The sequence below is a fragment of the Manis javanica genome, chromosome 8 (assembly GCF_040802235.1).
Source record: "Manis javanica isolate MJ-LG chromosome 8, MJ_LKY, whole genome shotgun sequence".
Lineage (NCBI taxonomy): Eukaryota > Metazoa > Chordata > Mammalia > Pholidota > Manidae > Manis > Manis javanica.
Window position 1 is genome coordinate 60,644,450 of NC_133163.1, and position 21,911 is coordinate 60,666,360.

General features: G+C 36.1%; 2 long non-coding RNA genes across 3 annotated transcripts in view; both read right to left on the bottom strand.

Moving 5' to 3' along the window:
* Positions 1-8,166, bottom strand: part of LOC108390044 (uncharacterized) — a 115,367-nt gene extending 107,201 nt beyond the window's left edge. Inside the window, exons 1-7 of one of the 2 annotated variants that reach the window (XR_012120539.1) lie at positions 8,039-8,166; positions 5,552-6,376; positions 4,091-4,248; positions 3,678-3,872; positions 2,622-2,844; positions 2,257-2,350; positions 1,159-1,259 (exon numbers count right to left, since the gene is read on the bottom strand). This is a non-coding gene — a long non-coding RNA (uncharacterized lncRNA). The remainder of the gene's footprint in view (positions 1-1,158; positions 1,260-2,256; positions 2,351-2,621; positions 2,845-3,677; positions 3,873-4,090; positions 4,249-5,551; positions 6,377-8,038) is intronic. The other variant, XR_012120540.1, reaches the window with a different exon arrangement.
* Positions 8,167-8,814: 648 nt separating this feature from the next.
* On the bottom strand, positions 8,815-21,136 carry LOC140843090 (uncharacterized). The gene is made up of 5 exons (XR_012120541.1): positions 20,737-21,136; positions 16,140-16,280; positions 14,402-14,485; positions 12,821-12,886; positions 8,815-9,024 (listed from the first exon to the last, which is right to left on the bottom strand). It is a non-coding gene; the product is annotated as an uncharacterized lncRNA (long non-coding RNA).
* Between the last annotated feature and the right edge of the window lie 775 nt (positions 21,137-21,911).

Below are 21,911 nucleotides of genomic sequence, written 5' to 3' on the forward strand. Positions count from 1 at the left end.
AGAGGACGTAAACAGATATTATCCCAAAAAATCCATACTGATGGCCAATAGACACATGAAAAGCTGCTCCACATTGTTAATCATCAGGGAAATATAAATTAAACCACAATGAGATATCACCTCACAGCAGTTACAGTGGCCACTATCCTAAAAAGACAAGAAGCAACAAGTGTTGGCAAACAAGTGGAGAAAAGGGAGCCCTCCTACATGGTTGGTGGGAATGTAAATCGGTGTAGTCACTACGGAAAACAGTATGAAAGTTCCTCAAAAAACTAAAAATAGAAATACCATATAACCCAGTAACTGCACTAGGAATTTACCCAAAGAAAACAAAATTCATGATTCAAAAAGATATATGCAAACCTATATTTATTACTGCATTATTTACAATAGCTAAGATGTGAAAGTAACAGTGTGTCTGTCAATAGATAAATGGATAAAGAAGATGTGGTACATATACACAATAGAATAATATCATTAACATCTTATTAATATGACACAATATAATAAAATAATATATTAATAATAATAATAATATTCACCCATTAAAAAAAAGAAAGAAATCCTGACATTTGTGACAACACAGAAAGACCTAGAGGGTATTATGCTAAGTGAAATAAGTCAGGCAAAGAAAGATAAATACCATATGATTTCACTTATTTGTGGAATCTAAAAAACAAAATAAAACAAAATGAACAAACAGCAATAGACTCACAGACAATGAGAAGTAACTGATGGTTACCATAGGGAAGGAACTGGGGTGGATGGGTGAAATAGATGAAGTGGATAAAAAGTTACAAAATCTCAGTCATAATATAAATTAGTCACAGGGATGAAAGTATACTGTAGAGAATACAGTCATTAGTTTTTTAATGTATTTCTATGTTGAAAAGTAACTACGTTAGGTGGGGTGAGGATTTAATAATGCCAATAACTGAATAATGTATATAACTGAATAACTGTGTTGTATACTTGAAGCCAATATAATATTGTATATCAACTACATTTCAAAAATATATGTACCCACAGCAACAACAGCAAAAAGATATTCATGGGCCTTCTGAAAGTATCTGTCAAATCTACCCCAGAGCTGGTAAACCTTCTCAAGAAACAATCCCACAATTTCAAGTTTACAGTGAATGAAGAAAATATAAGAACCTAAGAACTTGGAGACTCAAGAGTTGGAGGGCAGCACCAGGAAAATTGACTTTTCTTCATTTATCACCAAAATCATCAGCAATATCATCTCAGAAAGTCATCTGAGGATCAAAGAAATTAGAATTACTTGTATTGAATTCATGGGTTTTCACATTTTTAGGTATGTAAAATGTAATTTAGAGTCCATTTGAGGTACTGTCTATTGTTTGAATGACTAAATATGTAGGTATAGATAGCTATACACATGGATATAAACATAAGACATACATATAGATAAAGTAGCCATAGGCTTAGATGTTGGTATTTTCTCATTGGGGCTTTCTGAATCATCCTTCAGAGCCAGCCTATAGTTTCCAGTATTTCTCAACCCAAATTATTCCATCCCCCAAATTTACAGGATCCAAATCTAATTTTCAGGGAGGAATTATTACAGTCTAGTCCCTAGGCGACTTTCTCTTTCATTGGTTTTATATGTTTTTTTAAAATATATTCATAATAGAACAGTGGTGTACAGAGTTCAGGAAGATTTAAAAGAAAGGACATAAATTTTATGTAAAATGCCAAAGACTTATAGACATATAAAGAGCAGAAGAAAAAATTCTAAATATACTGCATTTATATTTAGCAATTTAGATAGTAAGTTTAAGATTGTTAACATTTTTACTTCAAAAAATATACAATTTTAAAATACATCAGCAAACAAGATTTAATAATAAATTTTTACTTGTAAATGAATTTTGTGGATCACACATTACACTAAAAATCATCTGTTTAGTTTAATATAAACTGCATTGCTGTTGCTTTCTGTATATATTAGTTGTATAAGTTTTGCCATAGATTAATTCCATAACTTATAAAGAAAAGGAATCCCAGTCAGTATGAATTCAAAACTTTTGTTGTTCAATTTCTGAAAGATAATATGCTTATGAATTACATTACACATAAGTATTTTTTTAAATGATACATACTGCAAATATGTGATACATCTCAACTTCAAATGCACATCTCTTACAAACAAAGAAATGGATTTTAGATACATGTTATCTACACAATGATCTTACTAGAATAAAGAAAATAGAAAGTAAGAAAATTTCTTACTTGACAACTACATTTCACAACTCTGAGTCATCACTCACACAGCAACCCTGGATGCCATGTGAGAAATTTTATAGAGACGGTTAATAATCGCTTCCTAAAAAATAAAACAGAATAAGAAACATCCTGCAGTTTAACCTCTGGAGATACTATTTTCCCCTCTTCCTATCGCTGACTGCTTATTTTGCATCTCATTACCAATTGACTATTTTCTCTGGTCTTTAATAAGATTCCACTCTGTTTCTGGCAAATCATTTGCACTAATAATTTCCTGCTCAAGCGCTCTCTATAGCCTCAGATGAGCGATGACTTGTTGCTCTGCTAAGAGCTCATTTGCCAGACTGCAATTTTGGTTCCAGAAAAATTACCTCTTTGTAACACAGACGGTGGCAATGATTCATCACACCTTGATGATCATGTTGCTCTGGAATGGAAGCCAGGTTCCCTGGGCAGGTATTCTGTTGCCATCTGCTATGGTTCGAGGTGATACTGAACTTTTCTCTCCTGTATGACTTGAATTTGTTGCAACATTTGCAATACCCAAAAGACTCTCTGAGTGAAGAACTGCATATTCTTGTAGGGTGAGTCTTTCTGTGTAAATACAAAAAAAGAAAAAAATTGTAGTCCCTGGACACATTCATCACTTCTTTGGTTAGGGAGACAGTTACATAATTTTTGCTAACTTTATTATACATTTGCTTTGCCAAATTAAATCCAAGGCTTAAAATTACATTGCTAGAAAGCCATTCTGGCTCAGCAACCAAGAAGAAGACTGAAAATTTGATTTTTGACAGAATCAATTCACTGGGCTTTCCCACTCAAAAAGTTGTTTGCCAATTCAAATCCTGAAAGGAGTGACACTGCCTTGCCTTAAGCAGACTCGGAATATGCGGAAATTTGACCTCAAATCTACCTTTTGAGGCTATTTTCTTAACTTTCCCAGAAATAGTAAGCAGCCCATGGAGTAAACACGGGTTGGACTATGGAGTCTCATGCAAGGATGTGTGTGAAGACGCCAATCTAGGAGAATACCTTCCTCCAGAATGATACATAAAAAGTGATGGGCTAGAAGTTTCCAGAATTATTACAGAAAGAAGAGGATACATACAATTTGATTTGTTTCTATCCATAAAAAGTTTTCTCCACTATGATTTTGGAATTCAAAAATGAAGATTAAGAGGGAGATCTCACCGAGGTAAAACGCAGACTCTATAACTGCAAGTTATACCCTTGAAGGTCACAATATATTAAGGACATTATTCTTGGAGGAAACAACCGAGCATCTAGGATGGAAAGAATTATTTATCCCCCAACTTCCCTCCTCCAGGAGGCAAGCTCTGAGGCATGTTCTACATTGTCCCCCTGAGATCTCCAATGGGATTGTGTCCCAGTTGCCCACAGTGATAAGCCGATCAACAATTTACCCTGCATTTGTTTCCTTCCCTCTGTCTCTTGCCCCTACTCCCTTGGATCATCTCCTGAGAAACTCCTTGCTCACAAATTCTTGTTCCAGTATCTTCTTGTGAGCAAACTCAACCAAAGATGAAATGCATGTGTCCACAAGTCCCTCTGAGCTATATGGACACCCCGTCTCTCCATTTTCAACTGTGGTAGGCAGTCTAGGATAAGAAGCAGTACAAACTCAGTCAGCAAATAGAAAGGAACTCTAGGGCTTCTTATAAAGGGCTTAGTATAAATGGACATCAACCCCACACACACTATATCTTTTTCCTAGGGCTGCCATCACAAATAACCAAACCTGGTCACTTAAAACAACAGAAATTTATTTCCTCCCAGTTCAGAAGCCTGATGACCAAAATGAAAGTGTCATACTCACACTGAAGGCTCCAGGGAAGGATCCTCATTTGTCACTCCCTGGCTTTGGGGGCTCCTGGCAGTCCTTGGTGTTCCTTGGCTGGCAGCGGCCCAGACCAGGCTCTGTCCGTGTTCACATGGTTCTCTTCTTCGTGTCCCTCCACACCTTTACACGGCATTCTTGGAAGGACACCAGTCATTGGATTTAGCCCCACCCCCCAATCCAGTATGACCTCATCTTAACTTGATTGCCCCACCCCCCAATCCAGTATGACCTCATCTTAACTTGATTGCATCTGCAATGACTTACTTTGCAAATAAGATCACATTCACAGATCCTGGGGGTATGGATTTGAGCATTATCTTTCTAGGGACTCAATTCAACCCCAGCATGCTACATCCACCAGCTGTACAGAAAAATCAAGGCAAGTAGCCTTCGCTCCCCACTCGCTCACACCGAGTATTATGATGATGTTGACAATAATAATAATGGTGATGATGATAATTTTAAAAATCTGCTCTAGCCAGGAAGCTGGCTCTTAGCAAGCTAGGATAGACAGAAAACCCATGGCCAAGGCTTCCTGCTTGTATCTGCTTCTGACCTTCCTTTCTAGGCTAGCTGTAGACTGAGAAGGCAGAACTGCCTTGAATCTCTAGTCCTCTCTTTCCTGAGAATGGGAAGAGCAATTCCGACCAGATAGTGCCTTCTCTCGGTGAGGTGAGAGCCAAAAGCAGCAGCTCAGCCATCCCTCCCGTCCCTGACCTTGGCTGAAGCCTGTTGCAGTCACTCGGGATACACAGGCCACCAGGAAGAGAGCAGCCACACGACATTCTCTCTGTCAGCCCCTTGCTTTGAGAGCGTCCTCGTTAAAGACAATCTCTCTTTCAAAAGCACATCTGATTTCCAAGTTAAATATTCCCAGGTTTTTGAGTAATTCACAAACTGGTCGCGGCATTTGAGCCACATAAATGTAGTTATATTCACCTTCTTTGATGCAATTTCTCTTTTGACTACTAATTAGAAAGCATTGGAAAGGAAAGGGATGCCTATCAAACAACCAGAGTAAAATGTCCATCACTAATTATCTGAAAGCTTGAAGATGCAGCTTTCTGATTAGCACAGGCCTGGAGAAAAGCACAGCATAAAACCGGACATTTATTCTTCAATTAGAGAGCATAATAATTACTGCCTTCCAGATATCCTGGGGAGCAATACTTCAACTTCATCACTCCTTGAATAGAAAAGTAATTTAAAAGACAAAGAAGTGTCTATTTAGATTCTGTGAACATAGTATCAAACTGCTCTAGTGTGGAAGGCACTCTGACATTTTTTCAGCTTTTATCTCTTAATCCAATTAGTCTTTTGCCAAGGTAAAAACAAAAAGAGCTGTTCACAATATTATATTTACAGTGCTATCTCAACTATCTAAAAACAAACAATTTTTAGAAGAAAATAAAACATTTTAGACAACAAATTACTTACTTTCAGGATGTGATTGTGAAGTTTCATTGTTTTCAGTATTTTTCTGTTTTCTACGTTTTCTATAATGAACATGTGCTGTTAGTGTTTTATCATTAATGGTTCAATATGTGTTGAATACCTATAATGTACATGCCAGTATGCCAAGAAAATTGTGTATATTATCTCATTTAATTCTGACCAAAAGGAAAAAAAAGAATCTACATAGGAAGTACTATCTCCATTAGGTATTTTGCCTAAACTCACTCCCTGATCTACAGAAGATTCAGAATTCAAACCCAAATCTACATAATTTCATTCTGTCACCCATGTATTATTTTTATAATCATAAAATAAAGGCTATTATAAAATAGTATCCCTTTAAAATATTGGAAGCAACTGGTATGACACAAACATCCTAAAATACAGATAAAAATCATACACTTAGAAAAGATAAGAACCTGTAAAAATAATTATCTCAGATTTACCCAATGTCATTTACCAGATGCTCAGTGGTCTTTAGGCATGAGAATGCATATTACCACCCATACATCTGATACAGTGTCTGGAAATCAGGGGCAATCACAGGCAGATTGTTCAACTCTCTGAGGAGAGCCAAGGCAGTGACCTGAGTGTGCGTCAACCTCTACCACTTACAAAGTTTTGTGAGCTCAGTTTGCTTGTTCTTTCTGAGATCCCATGTTTTCATTTGTTCTTTCATCTATCCATTAATTCAACAAATATTTCTTGTGTGCCTAATATGCCAGAACCCAGTTAAGTGCAGTCAATAAGGGAAGCAAGGTCTCTGTCCTCAAGGAGATTCTCCATCCTTCATCTTTGGTGCCTCAGCTTTGAATAAAGAGAAAGACTTGTGTCAGTTGGGGTTGTTGCTGGGATTGCATGAAATAAAGTAAAGCACTTGACACAGCATCTAACATGTGGAAGGTGCTCAATAAATTTTTCCAGTGGTAGAATCTTTTTTTCCAGCTACAAAATAGAATTTATCTTATCCCACTTGGCTAGCTACGAGAGTACTGATTTCTATAATCCTTATGAGTCCTCTGCCCCACCCCAGAAAAATGCCTTGATTTTTAAAAGATGGTTCAGAGGATGAGAATTTAAGTATTTTATTCTAGGCTTTCAATAGATTAAACTTCACTTACTTTTCAAATGTTTTGTTCAGACTATCAAATTTTGCAATGACACATTTAAAACCCCCATATAAAAATGGATAATTCGCTAGGAGAACTCTAAGAATACTTATTCTTAACTTTCAATGTCTTAAATAGGCAAATTCTTAAGATCTTAGCTTTTATGTTATAAGAAGTTAAGGGAGAAGTTTGGTAAGACCTATGTGAAGCAAGTTCCTCCTTTTTAAAGACTTCCAGATAGGTATCTTGAGATCTAGGCCAAAGTAATCTCCATCGCTTTTGAAGAAATATGTTTGTGTACATGTGTCAAATGATATATGGTTCCTGGAATGCACATTCAATATCTTGGGAGCACAACATTTGAGCTTTCATCCAGGGATTTACATAGATTTCTTAATACTCCACACACTCCTAGTAAAGTTAGACATCGACTCCAGCAGCTACTGAAATTGGAAGATGTTGAGCACTTTACCAAGTTATGCTAGTCAGTGCCAAGGCCTGAATGTGAACCCCTCACCTGACTTCACAACCTTTTTTGATGACACCGTGCCCACACTCCAGCAATAGGAAATTCATTACTTCCCAAAGCTCCTCATTTCTTCAGAAAGCTGTTACAATTCAGAGTTCCTCCTAACATTGAGCTGAAATCTATCCCCTTCTAGCAGTTACTATCAGCTCTAGTTTCATCCTTTAGTTAAATTAGTTCGTCTCACTCATCTTCTGCATGAAAGCCCTTCGAGTATTGGGAAGCACCTTTCACTTCATCCCTCATCCTTCTCTACCAAGATTTCCTTTCTGCAGAACTAAATAACCCATTCTTCCACTGCTTTTTAGATTGCATTGTTTTGAGTCCTTACCCTCTCCCTATTCAGTTCCAATAATCATAGTAATTTGTTTATATCACTATTAAAATGTGATGCATGGAATTAAAAACAATACCACAGGTGTGGTCTGAAGAGTACAGAGCTGAATTACATTATTGCCATTCCTGTCCCGGACATTACACTGCTATTTAAGTAGCTCAATAGCAAATAGCCATTTTATTCCAGCTACTTCATGCTGCTGGCTCACATAATATTTGCTGTCCTCATTATAAAGCTACTAGGTCGTTTCTACATGTGCAACTATGAATCCACATTTTCAATATACTATTCCTGACATTTCTTTTTCCATTTTAAGCTATATCTCTTAGATTGGGGAAGTTGGAATGATGGGTCAAGGCTTTTGATTTGTTTCTGCCATTCAGTGGATTCCTTCTCCTTCACAGCTCCATTCCATTGTCAACATGACCTCCCAAATCACTGAGTAAAAAAATTGACCACACAGGGAAAAGAATAAGGTTTGAAATTCTACCCCTCACCCTGTAGACTTCTTTCTGGGCTGACGTGAATTCACACATTTGCAGCTTGTAGACAGGGTCAGTGTATTCACTTAAGGGTTCACCTGATGGTACTAATCTTCAGCCCATGTGCTCTTCCTGGATTCCTCCTCCAGGATTCTAGGAAAGACCATAACAGATCCTTTGCTGACATCCAGACATTCCTTGTCTTCTGTGTGCTCCACATACCCCCAGGATGGTAACCTGGTACTCTGGACCATCTTTGTTATAGGATGTACAAAGCCCTTGATTTCTTTCTTGTTTTCTTACTTTACCCATAAGGAATTACTCTCAGCAAATGCTTATCTTGGTGTTGCTAAAGTTCTGGACTACTTCTTTCTAGACAAGGCTGGCTTACGGGCATACTACCTATATGCAGAGCCCCTCTCTCAGATGGGCCCCCACTCAGCTTAACATTCTCCTGGCACCATCTTGAAATATTAACAATTTCACTTATTTATCAAATTTTTTATTTATCTAAATGTTGACTCTAAACAGTAAGCTAAAAAAATGCCATGACAAGTCAAGGTACCAACCACAGAGGGAAAAAGCTTTGTAGTTTGGCATATTTAATGGAACTATTTTTCCTGCTTTTTGAACAGAAGTTGCCACATTTTCACTTTGCACTGAGCCCACAAATAATATAGCTGGCCCTGCTTCCAGATAGACATTTAAAATACTTAGCAACAAGTACAGCATGTGCCCCACCTAATTGGACTAATATCTAGCCAGTCAGAAATTGGTGCTAATTGGTGTGTGGAACTGCAGCATACCTGATGAACATTGGCCTTGCTTCTTTTTGTTTTGTTTACATAGTTTCCTTCAGAGCATGTAACATTATGGAATCCCTTGACATATACTGCAGAATTTCAGGCCTGTGTCATCAACCCTACCCCCTCTCCCCCACTTACCTGTCTCTGAACTGCTACACTGCATCAAACCATCTTTGTTCTTCCCTTGTTCTGGACCTCAAAGCCAAATAAAAGACATCATTTCCAAAGAAAGTTGAAAATGATAATTCTATTAGAAACTTGCAAAAGTTGTGCAGACCGTTTGCTGATCTACCATTTCCCATGGAGACCATCCCTAAGTCAGATCTATCACATTTTCATTTCTTAACTTCATGCCTTGAAGGATTTCAGGTCAAGGAACCTTGGGGCACCAAGTGCTTTTTCAAAGACAAAGGGAGAGGTAATTGTTATAAACTTACTTATATGTCAGCCCTCTGATGAAGGTCACAGAGTTTTGCCTTCCAAACTCACTGATCACTCAGTGTTCTTGCACATACAGATTGGGAGACATGAAACTGAAATGCAGTCATAGCAAGGAAACTGTCATTCTTTTTCCTTTGAAATGAGGGAAAACTATTTCTTTCAACATTCATTCCCAGCGGAAGGTCAAGTATAAGCTTGGTCTTTGGTGCCATTTCCTGACTTACCAATAAGCACTCACAATGCCGCCCTGACTTCCATCCTGGTCCTGCCCAGGGCTGAGGCTTCAATCACAGCAAGTCAGATTCTCATCACTCTGTTTGTATATCCTCTTCTGTGACATTTCCTCCAACTAATATCCCTCTTCCTAAAATGCTTTCCCTCTGTCTTTGTCTACGTGTCCCATATATCTTTAAAGTTTTAGTTCAAGTTGCACTTCTCTGATAAATTTTCCTCCTTTCCTCTACAGTTTCCTGCATTACTGTTTTCAAATTTTCCATCTTTAAGCCAATGTCTCAATGTCTTAACAAGATCCAATTCATCTTTGAGTTTCACAATTAGGTGACATAGTTCAGGTGCACTGAAAACTGATTAGTCACAAACATCTGTGAAATATTGAAATCTATTCAGCATAACAACGAACATCGGCTGAGTTCAAATTCTGCTTTTCCTACTTTCAAGCATATGGTCTTAGAAAACCCTTTGACCTTTATAAATGTGTGTGTTTATTTGGTAGGAGTGTTACAAGTGTGAAATTCTCCTTTCCTAAGACAGGTTGTACAATACCTGGCAGAGCAAGCATCGACTTAATAGCTACCAGTATTAGAAAACACTCCACCACTACTTGTCTGATGATTCATCATTTCAGTTCGAGTCAGCACTAAAAATAGGCAGTATTTTACACCAATCAGTTTTGTGGAAGATAAATATCTATGTTTTTTACTAATATATTAATATCATGTTATATAATAACATTTTTGATATTATATATTATTAAAAATATAGAGAGTGAGTCTTTGATGTTGGTAAGAATATTAGCGAAACAGGGAACATGTCAGTGAGAACTAAAATGAAAACAACTACTCAGGAGATCAGAAGTGGATGTGTAGGTGTGTTAAGCAGAATCCAATATGCTATAGGGCATCAAGTGTGATTTTATGGTTTCTTGGTCCCTACAGGCAAGAAAGATAAAAAATAATCTACATTTCTTCTGAGGATCCCTTGAGGAATATCTTGACTGCTCTATTCTTGTTGGGCAGGCATTTAAATCCCTACTGACCTGGAGCAGATAAAAACTATAGGACATAGATGAGATTTATGTGGCAACCTCATCATTTTTTCTCACCTCAGTGACCTTAGTCCCCAGAATGTCATTTTTTGTAAAGTGCATCCACACTAGAGAATTTAACATGTTGTCTTCATTTTGTTTATTTCTTCAAAATCCCGCTCTACAAAATTCTTGGCCTTTCAGCTCCAGAAATTATTTCTCAAGGATACATAAAAGTGTCAATGTTACCAGGCAGGCTTATGATGCATAGCATACTTCTTGCTGCAGCAGAGGCGATGGAGAAAGTATTGCTTTCAGTCAAACCCTGACATGGGGCCAAAAACCAGAGCATGTAATCCATTCTCCAGTGGAACGGCTTCTAAGTGTGCAGAGGTGTGGTGATACACACGTGAGATGCACACCACACATCAGGAGAGTCAAGCCAAGCTGTAAGATGAGAACTTGAAGAACCCCTCAGAATTGTTCTCTCATTAGCCAAGTAGGAATTTTGAACTAAAATGTATTGCAAATGTGTTTGAGACACTTAGAGGTAAGCATTAAGAGAACATGCTCCTCCTTCATTCAACTAATCTGCATTTATCCTTTAGGGCTTAACTCAGCAAGCACCTTCTCCAAGAAGCTTTCTGTGATCCCCAGCACATCCATCAACCCCACCACCCACCCACCATTGCTACAAGCACCATCATTGTTGTCTTCAGCCTCCAATTACCACCACTGCAGCCAGCCTGCCTAGAGAACTGTGTGCATGGCTCATACTGAGGCAATATCACACCATATTTAACTGCCACTTGGTACTCTGTCAAATAAGATCTAGACTTATTTTGGGGGACTAGGGACTGCTTTTGTTCATGTTGCCTCCCCAGTGCGTAATAAGGAGCCCATCTGTGGTAGACACTCAAAAAATGTTTGCTGAATGAAGGGACAAATCTAAAAACATAATTACTGTTCAGAAATGTTTGCAGTATAGTTTCTTCTTTTCAACAAATTATAGCCAGATTATCACAGCACAGAAATTACCTAGTAACTTCATTAATTCTTCCCAGTCATTAAGGAACACTAAAGAAGCAATTACTGAATGATACTCTAGTGGCCAAAAGAGGTTCTGTGGCTAATTCCAAAAGTAATTTTCTGTGCAGAGTTTACCCACAAGAAAAATATGACTAAATGCTTCTTAAGACCACAGGTTGGGGAGCAGTAAAATAATTTAGCAGATTGTGTCTTTAAAGACTCTCTGAGAAATCACTATATGGTGGGTATATTACCTATTGGAAACCAGTTTTGAGAATCTGTTGTAAGAAAATCCCACTCTTCCATTACGTTTATTTGTGACTTAGATTTTTACACAAGGGAATTTATGCTGAGCTCTAACATGGATTGTCAAATTGCTCACCATTGACCCTTGAAGAATAAGGGGGAAAATCTGAAGTTACTTTGTTTATTTCTAAAGGTTGTTCCTTTTCTTTGTGAGCCTTGCCCATGCTTTAAAGACAATGGAAAGAACAGGATAAAAGGGGGAAAGAAGTGGAGAGAGAGCTAGAAAGGGGAAAATGGAAAAGTTTTAATATGTATATATATATATATATTTATAAACCCAACGTCGCGTCAGTCATTATGGCCAAAAAACAATAATTTTGGAGTCCATAACTTCTAGTAACATGAAACTCACTTCCTCTATCTGGTTCTGATTCTGATTCTACCAATTACACAACAATGAAAATACCATGTGACATTGATGTTGTGACTTCAATATTCTGTTCCTGCAAAATTTTGGGAACTGGTATTGTTTACCAAAAGGTCTCTTCATGTTCTATGATTTCATAAACTTGAACAAATATGTACCAAGGATTTCCTGTTTTCCCTTCTGTCTCTCTCTCAGTTAGAAAACCAAGGCCAGTCCTGACCTCTCAGGCCTCCCTCTCTTCAACAGTGTACTTCTGCCTTGCTAAATAAAATCATCTTCCAGGCTTTTCAAAAAAAAAAGAAAGAAAGAAAGAAAAGAAAACCAAAGGGCCATGTAAAGGAGAAAAATACAAGTGAGAGCCTACCCAGGGATCTCAGAGGTGTTTTTTTTTTTTGTTAAGCTCACACAGTGAAAGAGAAGTTGCCATATTCTGCTGCCAAGCTTGAGGAGAGTTATAGACACAATAACTTTGCTTGAATTTTAGCTCCTTTATCAACCAAATTCCCCAGGGTTTTAGTGTTGATTTCATTCCAATGATTCAACACCTTACAACAAAAGAAAATAAGACGGACAGGCAGACTTACATAATTCTCCTGGCTGTTGTTGTCACTGATACCTTTAGTCAATATTTTCCCAGAAAAGATGTAAATCTAGTCCAAGAAATAAATAAAATATGTGTAATAATACAAAAATATAAAATCTATGCAAGTCTCATGTATCCATGTGTTTGCCATCCAGAACTCACTAAGGAGGGATAATCTAACCAGTTCTCACCCCAGCCCCTTCTCCAAATTAGAGAACAAACATGTGTATCTGTTTGAGGAAGCATATATATATGTGTGTGTGTGTGTTTATGTATAGAAAAAAAGGTGAGCTGAAATGTGACAAAGAAATAAGCAAAGGTTGATTTTGCTTTTCTATTAAGAATTAGTGTCTCACCAATGTATCACCATGGTTTTGTATTTTTTTTACTTTTTTTGGCTTTTCTTATTAACATTATTTATAAAAGTTTTCTCTTTTAAAATGTCAGACGATTTCAGCTGACAGATCTCCTTGCCCTCACTGAAAAACCAAGACCAGCTATGTATCCCAGAAGTCTGGAGCAGGGGGAGTGACTCAGGAGGCTGAGCTGAAGACGTGTATGTCTGGGACAGTGAATGCAGTCAGCCCCAAAATGAGACTGGTTATTCCTTTCCCACTTGGTTCAAAGCTGATTTTCAGCAATATATTAAATAACGTAAAACTCCTAAATGTAGAACTTTTTGTGCATCCAGTTCACCCATTTAAAATTTTCTCAATGGCAAAGTAAAAGTAATGGAATTAGGAATATATCTCCCAGAGATCTGGGACTTAAAGTCTCCTGATACCTACACCATTCTCCATAACAATTTCTTTGTAATGGAAAAATATAAATGCATCTCTGATAATAATGGAGCTTTAAAGTTTGCATTATCTCAAAAAAGGATGATGTTTTTCATCCCTATTTCCCAATATGAACAAAGCATCCTTTGAGGACCCCACATGAGATTAACCCAGCAATAAACCAGTGGTGTGCTGGTATGCCAGCTCTCAAAAGAAAAAAAAAAGGGCCCTGATTTGTAGTATTTGCCTATTCCCATGCTGTAAATCCTCTGACCATGACCATTTTAAAGCTACCAATATTTTAACAAATAGCTTTCAAATCCTTTGATTATTTAAAAATCGGCTCTCCAAAAGGGCGTAAGTCAAGTGATGCAAGCCAGCTCCCGCACACTGTATCACATAACTCAACAACCTAAGGATTCTTACCAGAAAGTAAGATCGCTTATTTAAAAAACTTGAGTAAGTCAATCACAATGTGTAAGAGTCCACAATGTTTTCATTCTAAACTGTCAAATACTTGCTTCCTGAAAATGTCACTAAAATAACCTGTTGAAAGAACACCTTTGTGTTCCTTGCTTACTGGGGGAGGGATATCACTTCCTTGAAAGATTATTTGTAGCATATAAAAAGAGATCAAAGATAGGCCATTTGTAACATTTTGGAGATTTGGAGTAAGCTGGTTTTTTATGAGTGGAGAGAAGGGTGCTTGATTAGGATAGATCAAGACATAACTGTTTAGGACTGGTGAGCAAAGCAAGGGTTTCACAGTGCATCTTGAAGAATAAACAGTAAGTTGATGTTACCTGTCATGCTGAAAAAGGATATTTATTCTGATGAAGGTAAATTGAGCAGCCTAGTGTTCAGATAGATGGATTTGGGGATAGTTCCTGAAACAAACAATAAAGTTATTTACAACTTTATCTTTTTTCGAAATAATTTCCTGGAATCTTAAAAATCATGCTAATGAGGTCAAATAGGCAAATTGTTTTAATGAACACAGCCAAATAACAAACTCCTGTGTAGTCGTGTCTATTCCCAGAACCAAAGGTCCATGAGCCTGAAGTCTTATCTCTGTGCAATTGATGATTCTCCTGTTAAGATTAGGAAGGGGTCACTGATTTCCCCCCAATCCTCACCCAAGTCATGGGGACATATATAGGTGATAAATGCTCTGAAGACACCAGCAGAAGCCTAACAAATATTCTGGAACTCCAAAATGGAGAAAGAATAGCAGGGTATAGGAAGGTTAGTCATTGGCCAGGCTGGTTAATGAGAGGATTCACACATGGTCCTTCCCCAAAAGTGATACACAATATCTGCCACTGACTCTTCTCTATGCAACACGTACTAATCTCCTTTGAAACGCAGATTGGTCAACACAGGGTCCTACTAACACATCATCTGTAATATTTAGTGTGGATGAATCATCAGTTTATTCATTGGTTCAATCTTGCACTCAAAAAATAAAGTGCTTATTAACTTTCAAACTGTAAGGAGGATGCAGTCACCAAGATGGACACAATATTTTAAAATATATTCAACAAAAAGGGAAAACCAAGCGGTACAGAATGTTATTGTCTGGCTACCCAGTCCCCACTCTTCATGAACTTTCAATCTAAAAAAAAGTTACATGTATGAAAGAAGCAAAAACATGCCATCCTTGCCAGCCCTTCCCTTAAGTACATTTATTTTGGTATAGGATGTCATATTATTCACTAGTTTAAGATGTATAAAGTGAGGGATGTTGCTGATGTGGAAGCATTTAAAACCATTATTGTCCTTGTTTTATTCTCTAAGCATGTAAGAGTGAAAGTGATTTTTAAAGCTTTTGTAAGAAGAGACATAAAATTACAATAGCAATGAAAAGATGCTCACATACAGGTGTCTGCACACACATGCCTGTGTAATGTCTTTTAAAATGGAAATGATGAGAAAATGGAGAACGTCACACTTTAAGTTGGACTAACTTATTCAACAAAAGCAAAGTTCTTGATAAAAAAAGGGAGCAAATCATGCAACTGGTGAAACGATCCTGCAAATCAACAATCAACATTTTAAGAGTAAAAGAAAAGTGACTAACAAAATGATGTGTATGTATGGCTGGGGTGGTGGGGGGTCACTACTGTTCAAGCATCTCTGTCAAGTCCCAGTGTCTTTAAATATTTATTCAACAGGATGCTAGGAGGTCATTTAAGAAACTGAAGGTGAGCACAGTGACGTCCTGGTCCTCAGAGGTTCCAGAGATATGAGGCCTCTTTAAATCTGGTCTATAGAAGAGGAGGTTTCTGAGTGCTAATAATGTAGCTGAAAAGGAGTTTCCCAGAATACTCCCAGCATCACTGTGATGGTGATGGCTGGTGGGCTGGGTGGTCTTGGATTGCCTCCATGGACTTCTAGTTAAAACTAATTAATTTAGGATAAAATTTCCCAAGAAGGAGTATCTTCCTGAATCTGAAGGTTCTCATGCTCTGTTCTGCTGGTGACTCCAAGTCACTCCCCATTTGTGAACGTAAGGCCATCAAAACATATTTCAGAACCTACCAGTTTCTCACTGCGTCCTTCTTTATTTCACAGGCTTGCAGAAGGCTGACTCTAAGAGAAGGCAGACAGTTGGGTAGGAACATCATGGAGAGACGGGGAGGTGAGGGTTGTTTTCATGAGTCATTGCTCTCATATTTTGACCTTTAGAAAATGAGATTTAATGAGAGGTTAAATAGTTTGAAATACTTTCTTCTTTGGCATATTAAAGCAAACTTTTGAAAGGTTCTGTGCAGGGTTTTTTGAGTCTGATGTTAGCTTTTAAGTATCTCAAGAATAAATTGCTCAATGAATTTAAAATTAAACTTTGACTATCTGATACATCATAAACAAAATACACCATGTCCAGCTAAGCAATTTTAAACTTTTACTTGTAAAACACACATACATACATACCGCAAAATAGTTGGCAAAAATACTTAAATCAGACACAGATATTTTCCCCCAAATATCGAATTCAGCTTTATAAAATAAAAAAGAAACAGAGATATCAACCTTTAAACCTTATACCCAACAGATTTATCTTTTTCAAGTAAAATATATTGGAAATTAAGTTGAGTTAAAATATATATATGAAGGGATTAAAGAATCTGAGGGTAGTATCTTTTTTAAAACATCGTTAGTTTTAACAAAAGAGTAATGTTCCTTATAGCCATATTTAATAACATTCATCAGCAAAATGCAGGAAATCAAAATGAAAATCTCATGACCCAGAATAAATCACTATTTATGCTTTTATAATTATCCTTTGAGTCTACTTTCTAAAAAATATATTTTGTTTTCAAAAATGACCATATACCTTGTGACATCTTTTTGATTTAATCATATGTAAAGAATGTTAGTCCATGCTATTAAATATCATCCCACATTATTATAAATAACAATATATCTATTTTAATGTATGATCGTATCACCAATTATTTAACTTAGCCACCATCAACAGAAATCTGGATTATTCCCAATTATTTGATATTATTGAGTTCTATGATGAATAATTATTTTCTAAATGAAGTAGTCCAGAAGCCAAAATGTATTTCTAAAGTAATTTCAGAAATATTATACACTCCTAACAAAGATATGCAAATGCTTTTTTCAAATATCCTCATCCACATTATTAGCAATTTTTATCTTCGGAACTTTAACAGGTAAAAAATGACATCCAATCATTGTTATTGTGTGTGTGTGTGTGTATACATTACATATATATTTCCTTGATCATTATGAGGTTACAGTTTTATATGTTTATTATTTCCATTTCTCCTTTTGAGAATTGCTTGTTCATATCCCCTGCCCAATTATTGTCTTTCTTTCATTAATTCTAAATTGTATATGAAGGAATATAACCTCTTGCCTATCAACTCTCCAGCTAATACTCTTCCTGGTTTATTATCTGCCTCTCACTTTTGTTCATGGAGTTTTAGAAGCCTGTAAGTTTTAAATGTTTAAGAGTTGAAATCTGTTAAACTTATTAGCAATTTTTATTTCTGTGTCCAGGGTCCTGATTAAAAACTCTTTACACAGCCCAAAACATTCACTATATTTTCCTTATCATTTATATAATTCCCCAAAATACACTTGTCTTTAATTTCCCAGGAAATTATTTCAAGGAAAATGCAAGTTCTGTGAGCTGCTTTGCTTCCAAGTAAATAACCAGTTGCTGGGGGAACGAACACTAAATAGAAGTATTTCTGTATTCTGAAGGCTCAATGAGAACCAGACATCATTAAAATATGTATCTCAGCTTAAAAGAGCAAAGTTTACTAAATTGAGAGCTAGGGATAGTTTATGAACAAAGAAAAAGAACTTCCTCATATTTGTTAAAAAATGGAACATTAAAAATAATGCTAACAATCTTACTACACTTATGGACAGTGAATGCAATGGGGTGGGGGCTTGATAATATGGGTGAATGTTGAAAACTCAATGCTGTTCATGTGAAACCTTCATAAGATTGTATATCAATGTTACCTTAATTAAAAAATAATAATGATAACAATATTTCAAATAAATAACCACAATTTAATTTCCCTTATCAGTCTATTTGGCCCCATGTAATCCTTCTCACTTCACTGGAGCTTTGGGTCAAACCATCTGCTTTCATCATGAATATCTTCTTCAGGACTGAAAAGACTCCTAGTACTCCTAACTCCATCCATTGGTAAAATCTCAAAGTTGTCTAAATATTCAAAGCTCAGAAGGGTATATCCGAGTGTCTATTCTTTAAAATGTCAATAGAAAACCAGGCAGAGTCCACCCCACGAGACTCTGAAGCTGTCCTTCTTTGTTGAGTATATATTATACTAGTCTGTAGTTTATAGACTAGCCTTCAGGCAGTCATCTAAAGGAAGCTGAAACTTGTTCAATAATGAAACGGGATGGCTGTGCTCAGCTTATTATAAGGACCAATAGAATAAGAATGGAGGAAAATGATATTCTGTAATGGGGTACAATACATAACTATTTTATAAGGGTTTGGTCAATATTTTTCCTGAGAATAAAAATTATGAGAGCACTGATAAATCTCAAGGGTCATCTCATAAAATGCACAACTTCTGAAATATTTGTGTTAATAACATTTTACCTATATAAACTTAAGGGAAGATCGGACATCTCTTCTGATTTGCCGTTTATTCCATGTAGTTCTTACAGTAGTGCCAAACTAGTTGTGAAAAATGGAATATAACAAACACTCCCAATTATTTCTAAGCATCCTTCTATATAAGGAATAATAATAAATCTTAACTTTCTGGAGCCTTCTGGTAACTCTCAAATATAGCTTTACATGTAAAAAACATACTGATTTTATTTTTCTAGTTATAGAAAAAACTTGGCAGGTAAAATGAAAAGAGTTATTAGAGGAGATTTGGTTACTTATCTAATAGCATGATGGATGTTGAGAACTAGTTCTTGGTTATCAAAGTATCAATTAAATATTTTAAAATAACATCAAATAAAGTAATATGATTGTAAGGAATTCTAACTTTCACAAATAAGGAGCATTTGTTCCTTATTTTTGCTTTTTTAAAAAATAATTAAGGACATTATAGAAGTCAATAACAGAGCAGAGAAAATTATTCTGATGGGATATGGAGTCTCTACTATCTGAACAGATTTCACAGAGGTTGCCAAATAACATTTTTCTATTAAGAGCTATTCAGAATCCAAAGACTAACTTATGATTTTAATAGAGAAAAGGTAAATTCTAGTTTTTCATTAATATAATATTTGGCAGTAAAAGATTCACAAGCTCCTCTTTGTTCCTTAAATTACCTGGTGAATAAACTCTTCAAAATTGGACAAACTTTGGCAAAATTTTAATACATTTCATAGCTTCTTTACAGACTCAGATTTTATAATTCAAGGCAAATAAAATTCAATCTCCTCAAATCCTCTAAAACTTGCTCACATACTCAGATTTTGTCCTTCACTATGCTCTCTCATATTCTGGAACAAACTGACATGTTAGTTTAGGATAAAATCACTCTCCTTTTTTCTTGGAAAACAAAAGTATATGCATAGTTGTATTTCTCTCTCACTATGACTCCTATAGTCTCAAGTACCCATATTAATTGCAAATTTTAATTAAAAAATAGCTTCTATTTCATAGAGCAATCTAGAACATAGAAAATTAAGAAATGTATCATATTTAAGGATTTTATCAAACAAAACTCATGAACACTGATAATAAAACTTTCCAGGTGTACATATCCTTTGCACCTTTATAACATGGCAAAAATAAAACATTCATTAACATGAATATCTCAAGGATATAGCCACTTCAGAGGGTATCAAAATTAGATGCAAAAATATACAAACTTAAACTATGCTTATTAATTAATGTTTCAGTATCAATAGTGCTTATAAATCATCTGTGTATCCATTGATTATCTGATTAATGCAATTTTTTAAATTCCAGTTTTAAGTTACCTACAGATCTTGGAAATGATGTTCTAATTGACAACTACAGAAATAATTACTGCTATAAAAATATTTATCAGAATTATGAAGACAAATCAATATTTTTATAATTTAAGCACTGTGTATCTGTAATATTAGTTCCCTTGATCAAGGTAAGAAGCTTAGGAAGGTCATATTAAATTAGTCTCACCATGAAAAAACAAACCAAATTAATTTTAAATTAGATACCCGTATATATACACTTATATGCCATATTATACTGAACACTGATGAATCAAAAAAAATTATTAAACCAGTCTAATTTGTCAAAGGAGTTAGCTTATGTGAACTTAGATTCTTAATATGTTACTGAGCTAGAAGTTTCTGTAAGAAGTGTTTTTTTCCCTCAAAAGACTAGTGCATTTACAGTAATAAAAGCTTAGTTTATTTACTCTGTGAAATCTGGGACTATTTGACTTATATAAGCACTGTTTATCTCTAAAAACCAATCAGAACAAGAGTCCTTTAATTTAATAGACATTGTGATCTAATTTATTAATACCCTCCAGAAGTAGAAAATATCTCACATTCACACACAAGAGGTAAAGGTTTTATTGAATTACAATTCCACAAACATAGCTTTTAGCCCAGTTATACAATTCAGCTGCAGAGTGAAAGTAATCCCAGAAACACAAAAACTCACCAGTTTCGATCTCAAAAGCTGTTGCCCTTCCCGGTGTTCACAAAATACTTTTCAGTTTATTTGAGTCCACACATAGGCAAACAGAAAAAGATGAACGAACCAAATTCTGTTATCGCTCACCCTGCAGAGCCTAGATTTCCATCATCCATTTGACAGAGATTACCGATGGCCAAACCATGAAACCCAATTCCCAACCATTGCTGCCCCCACTGGGGAATGACTTTATTGACCATGCAGGAAACAGAAAAGAGCAAAACCACAAAATCAATAGAGAGAGAAAGAACAAAAATAATAAACTGGAGAAACAGAGCATCAGCAAAGTTAAACTTGTATTGCCTCTTGTGATTTACTCCAAGGAAAGACACGCTCAAGCGGAAGCAGCTCTCCAGGTGACCTCTCCAACGAAGCCGCTCTTCAGGTGAGCATACCTGGGCGTTTCGGTGGCTGATCTCCAAAACGCTTACAGGAAACATTTTCAAAAAGGTGAAACCATGATTCTTATGTAATGTAACTCAAGCATTTGTTGGTGATTTTTTCACTCATTAAACACTGAGAAAACCAGTAAAATGTTTTTTAAAGGGTTCAGAGGGAATTGAAAAAGGGAGGTATAAGCAGGCAATTTAGTGAAAGAATGTTGAGATAAAATTGCTAGGTTAGATACAGACCTGCTTAATGTCTTACAGAGCCCTAAACTGTACCCTTAGGGGATTATCTGTTCAACAAGACAGAAATTATTTTCTTCTCTATCAGATAAAAATGTGCACATGAGCCTCAGCCACTTACAGACTTGACAAATAGTCCAGTCAATCTAAAGTCAGGTCCTGCCCTGCACAGAAAACACACCCAACAATCTCTTCTATCTATTTCCAGCTTTTGGACCATTTTTTTCTGATAGAGCTCAATAATTTTTACTATACCTCAATATATCTTTTTTCATGCACCCTCCTGGAATCTGGTAAGCCCTTTCAGTGTGTGGATTTAGCCACAGGACCGTTTTAGTGCAGCAGGTAGAATATTAGAAACAGACACAGCAATTCAAAAGAATTTCAAGAGAACAAATCCAGAACAACCTCTTCATTTTGTGAAAGCCTGAGTTTTAACTTTCTCTCATTGCACCAAAAGCTGCTCTGGCACAATATGGCTTTAGACTTAACCCACTCTTTAAATACTCTACC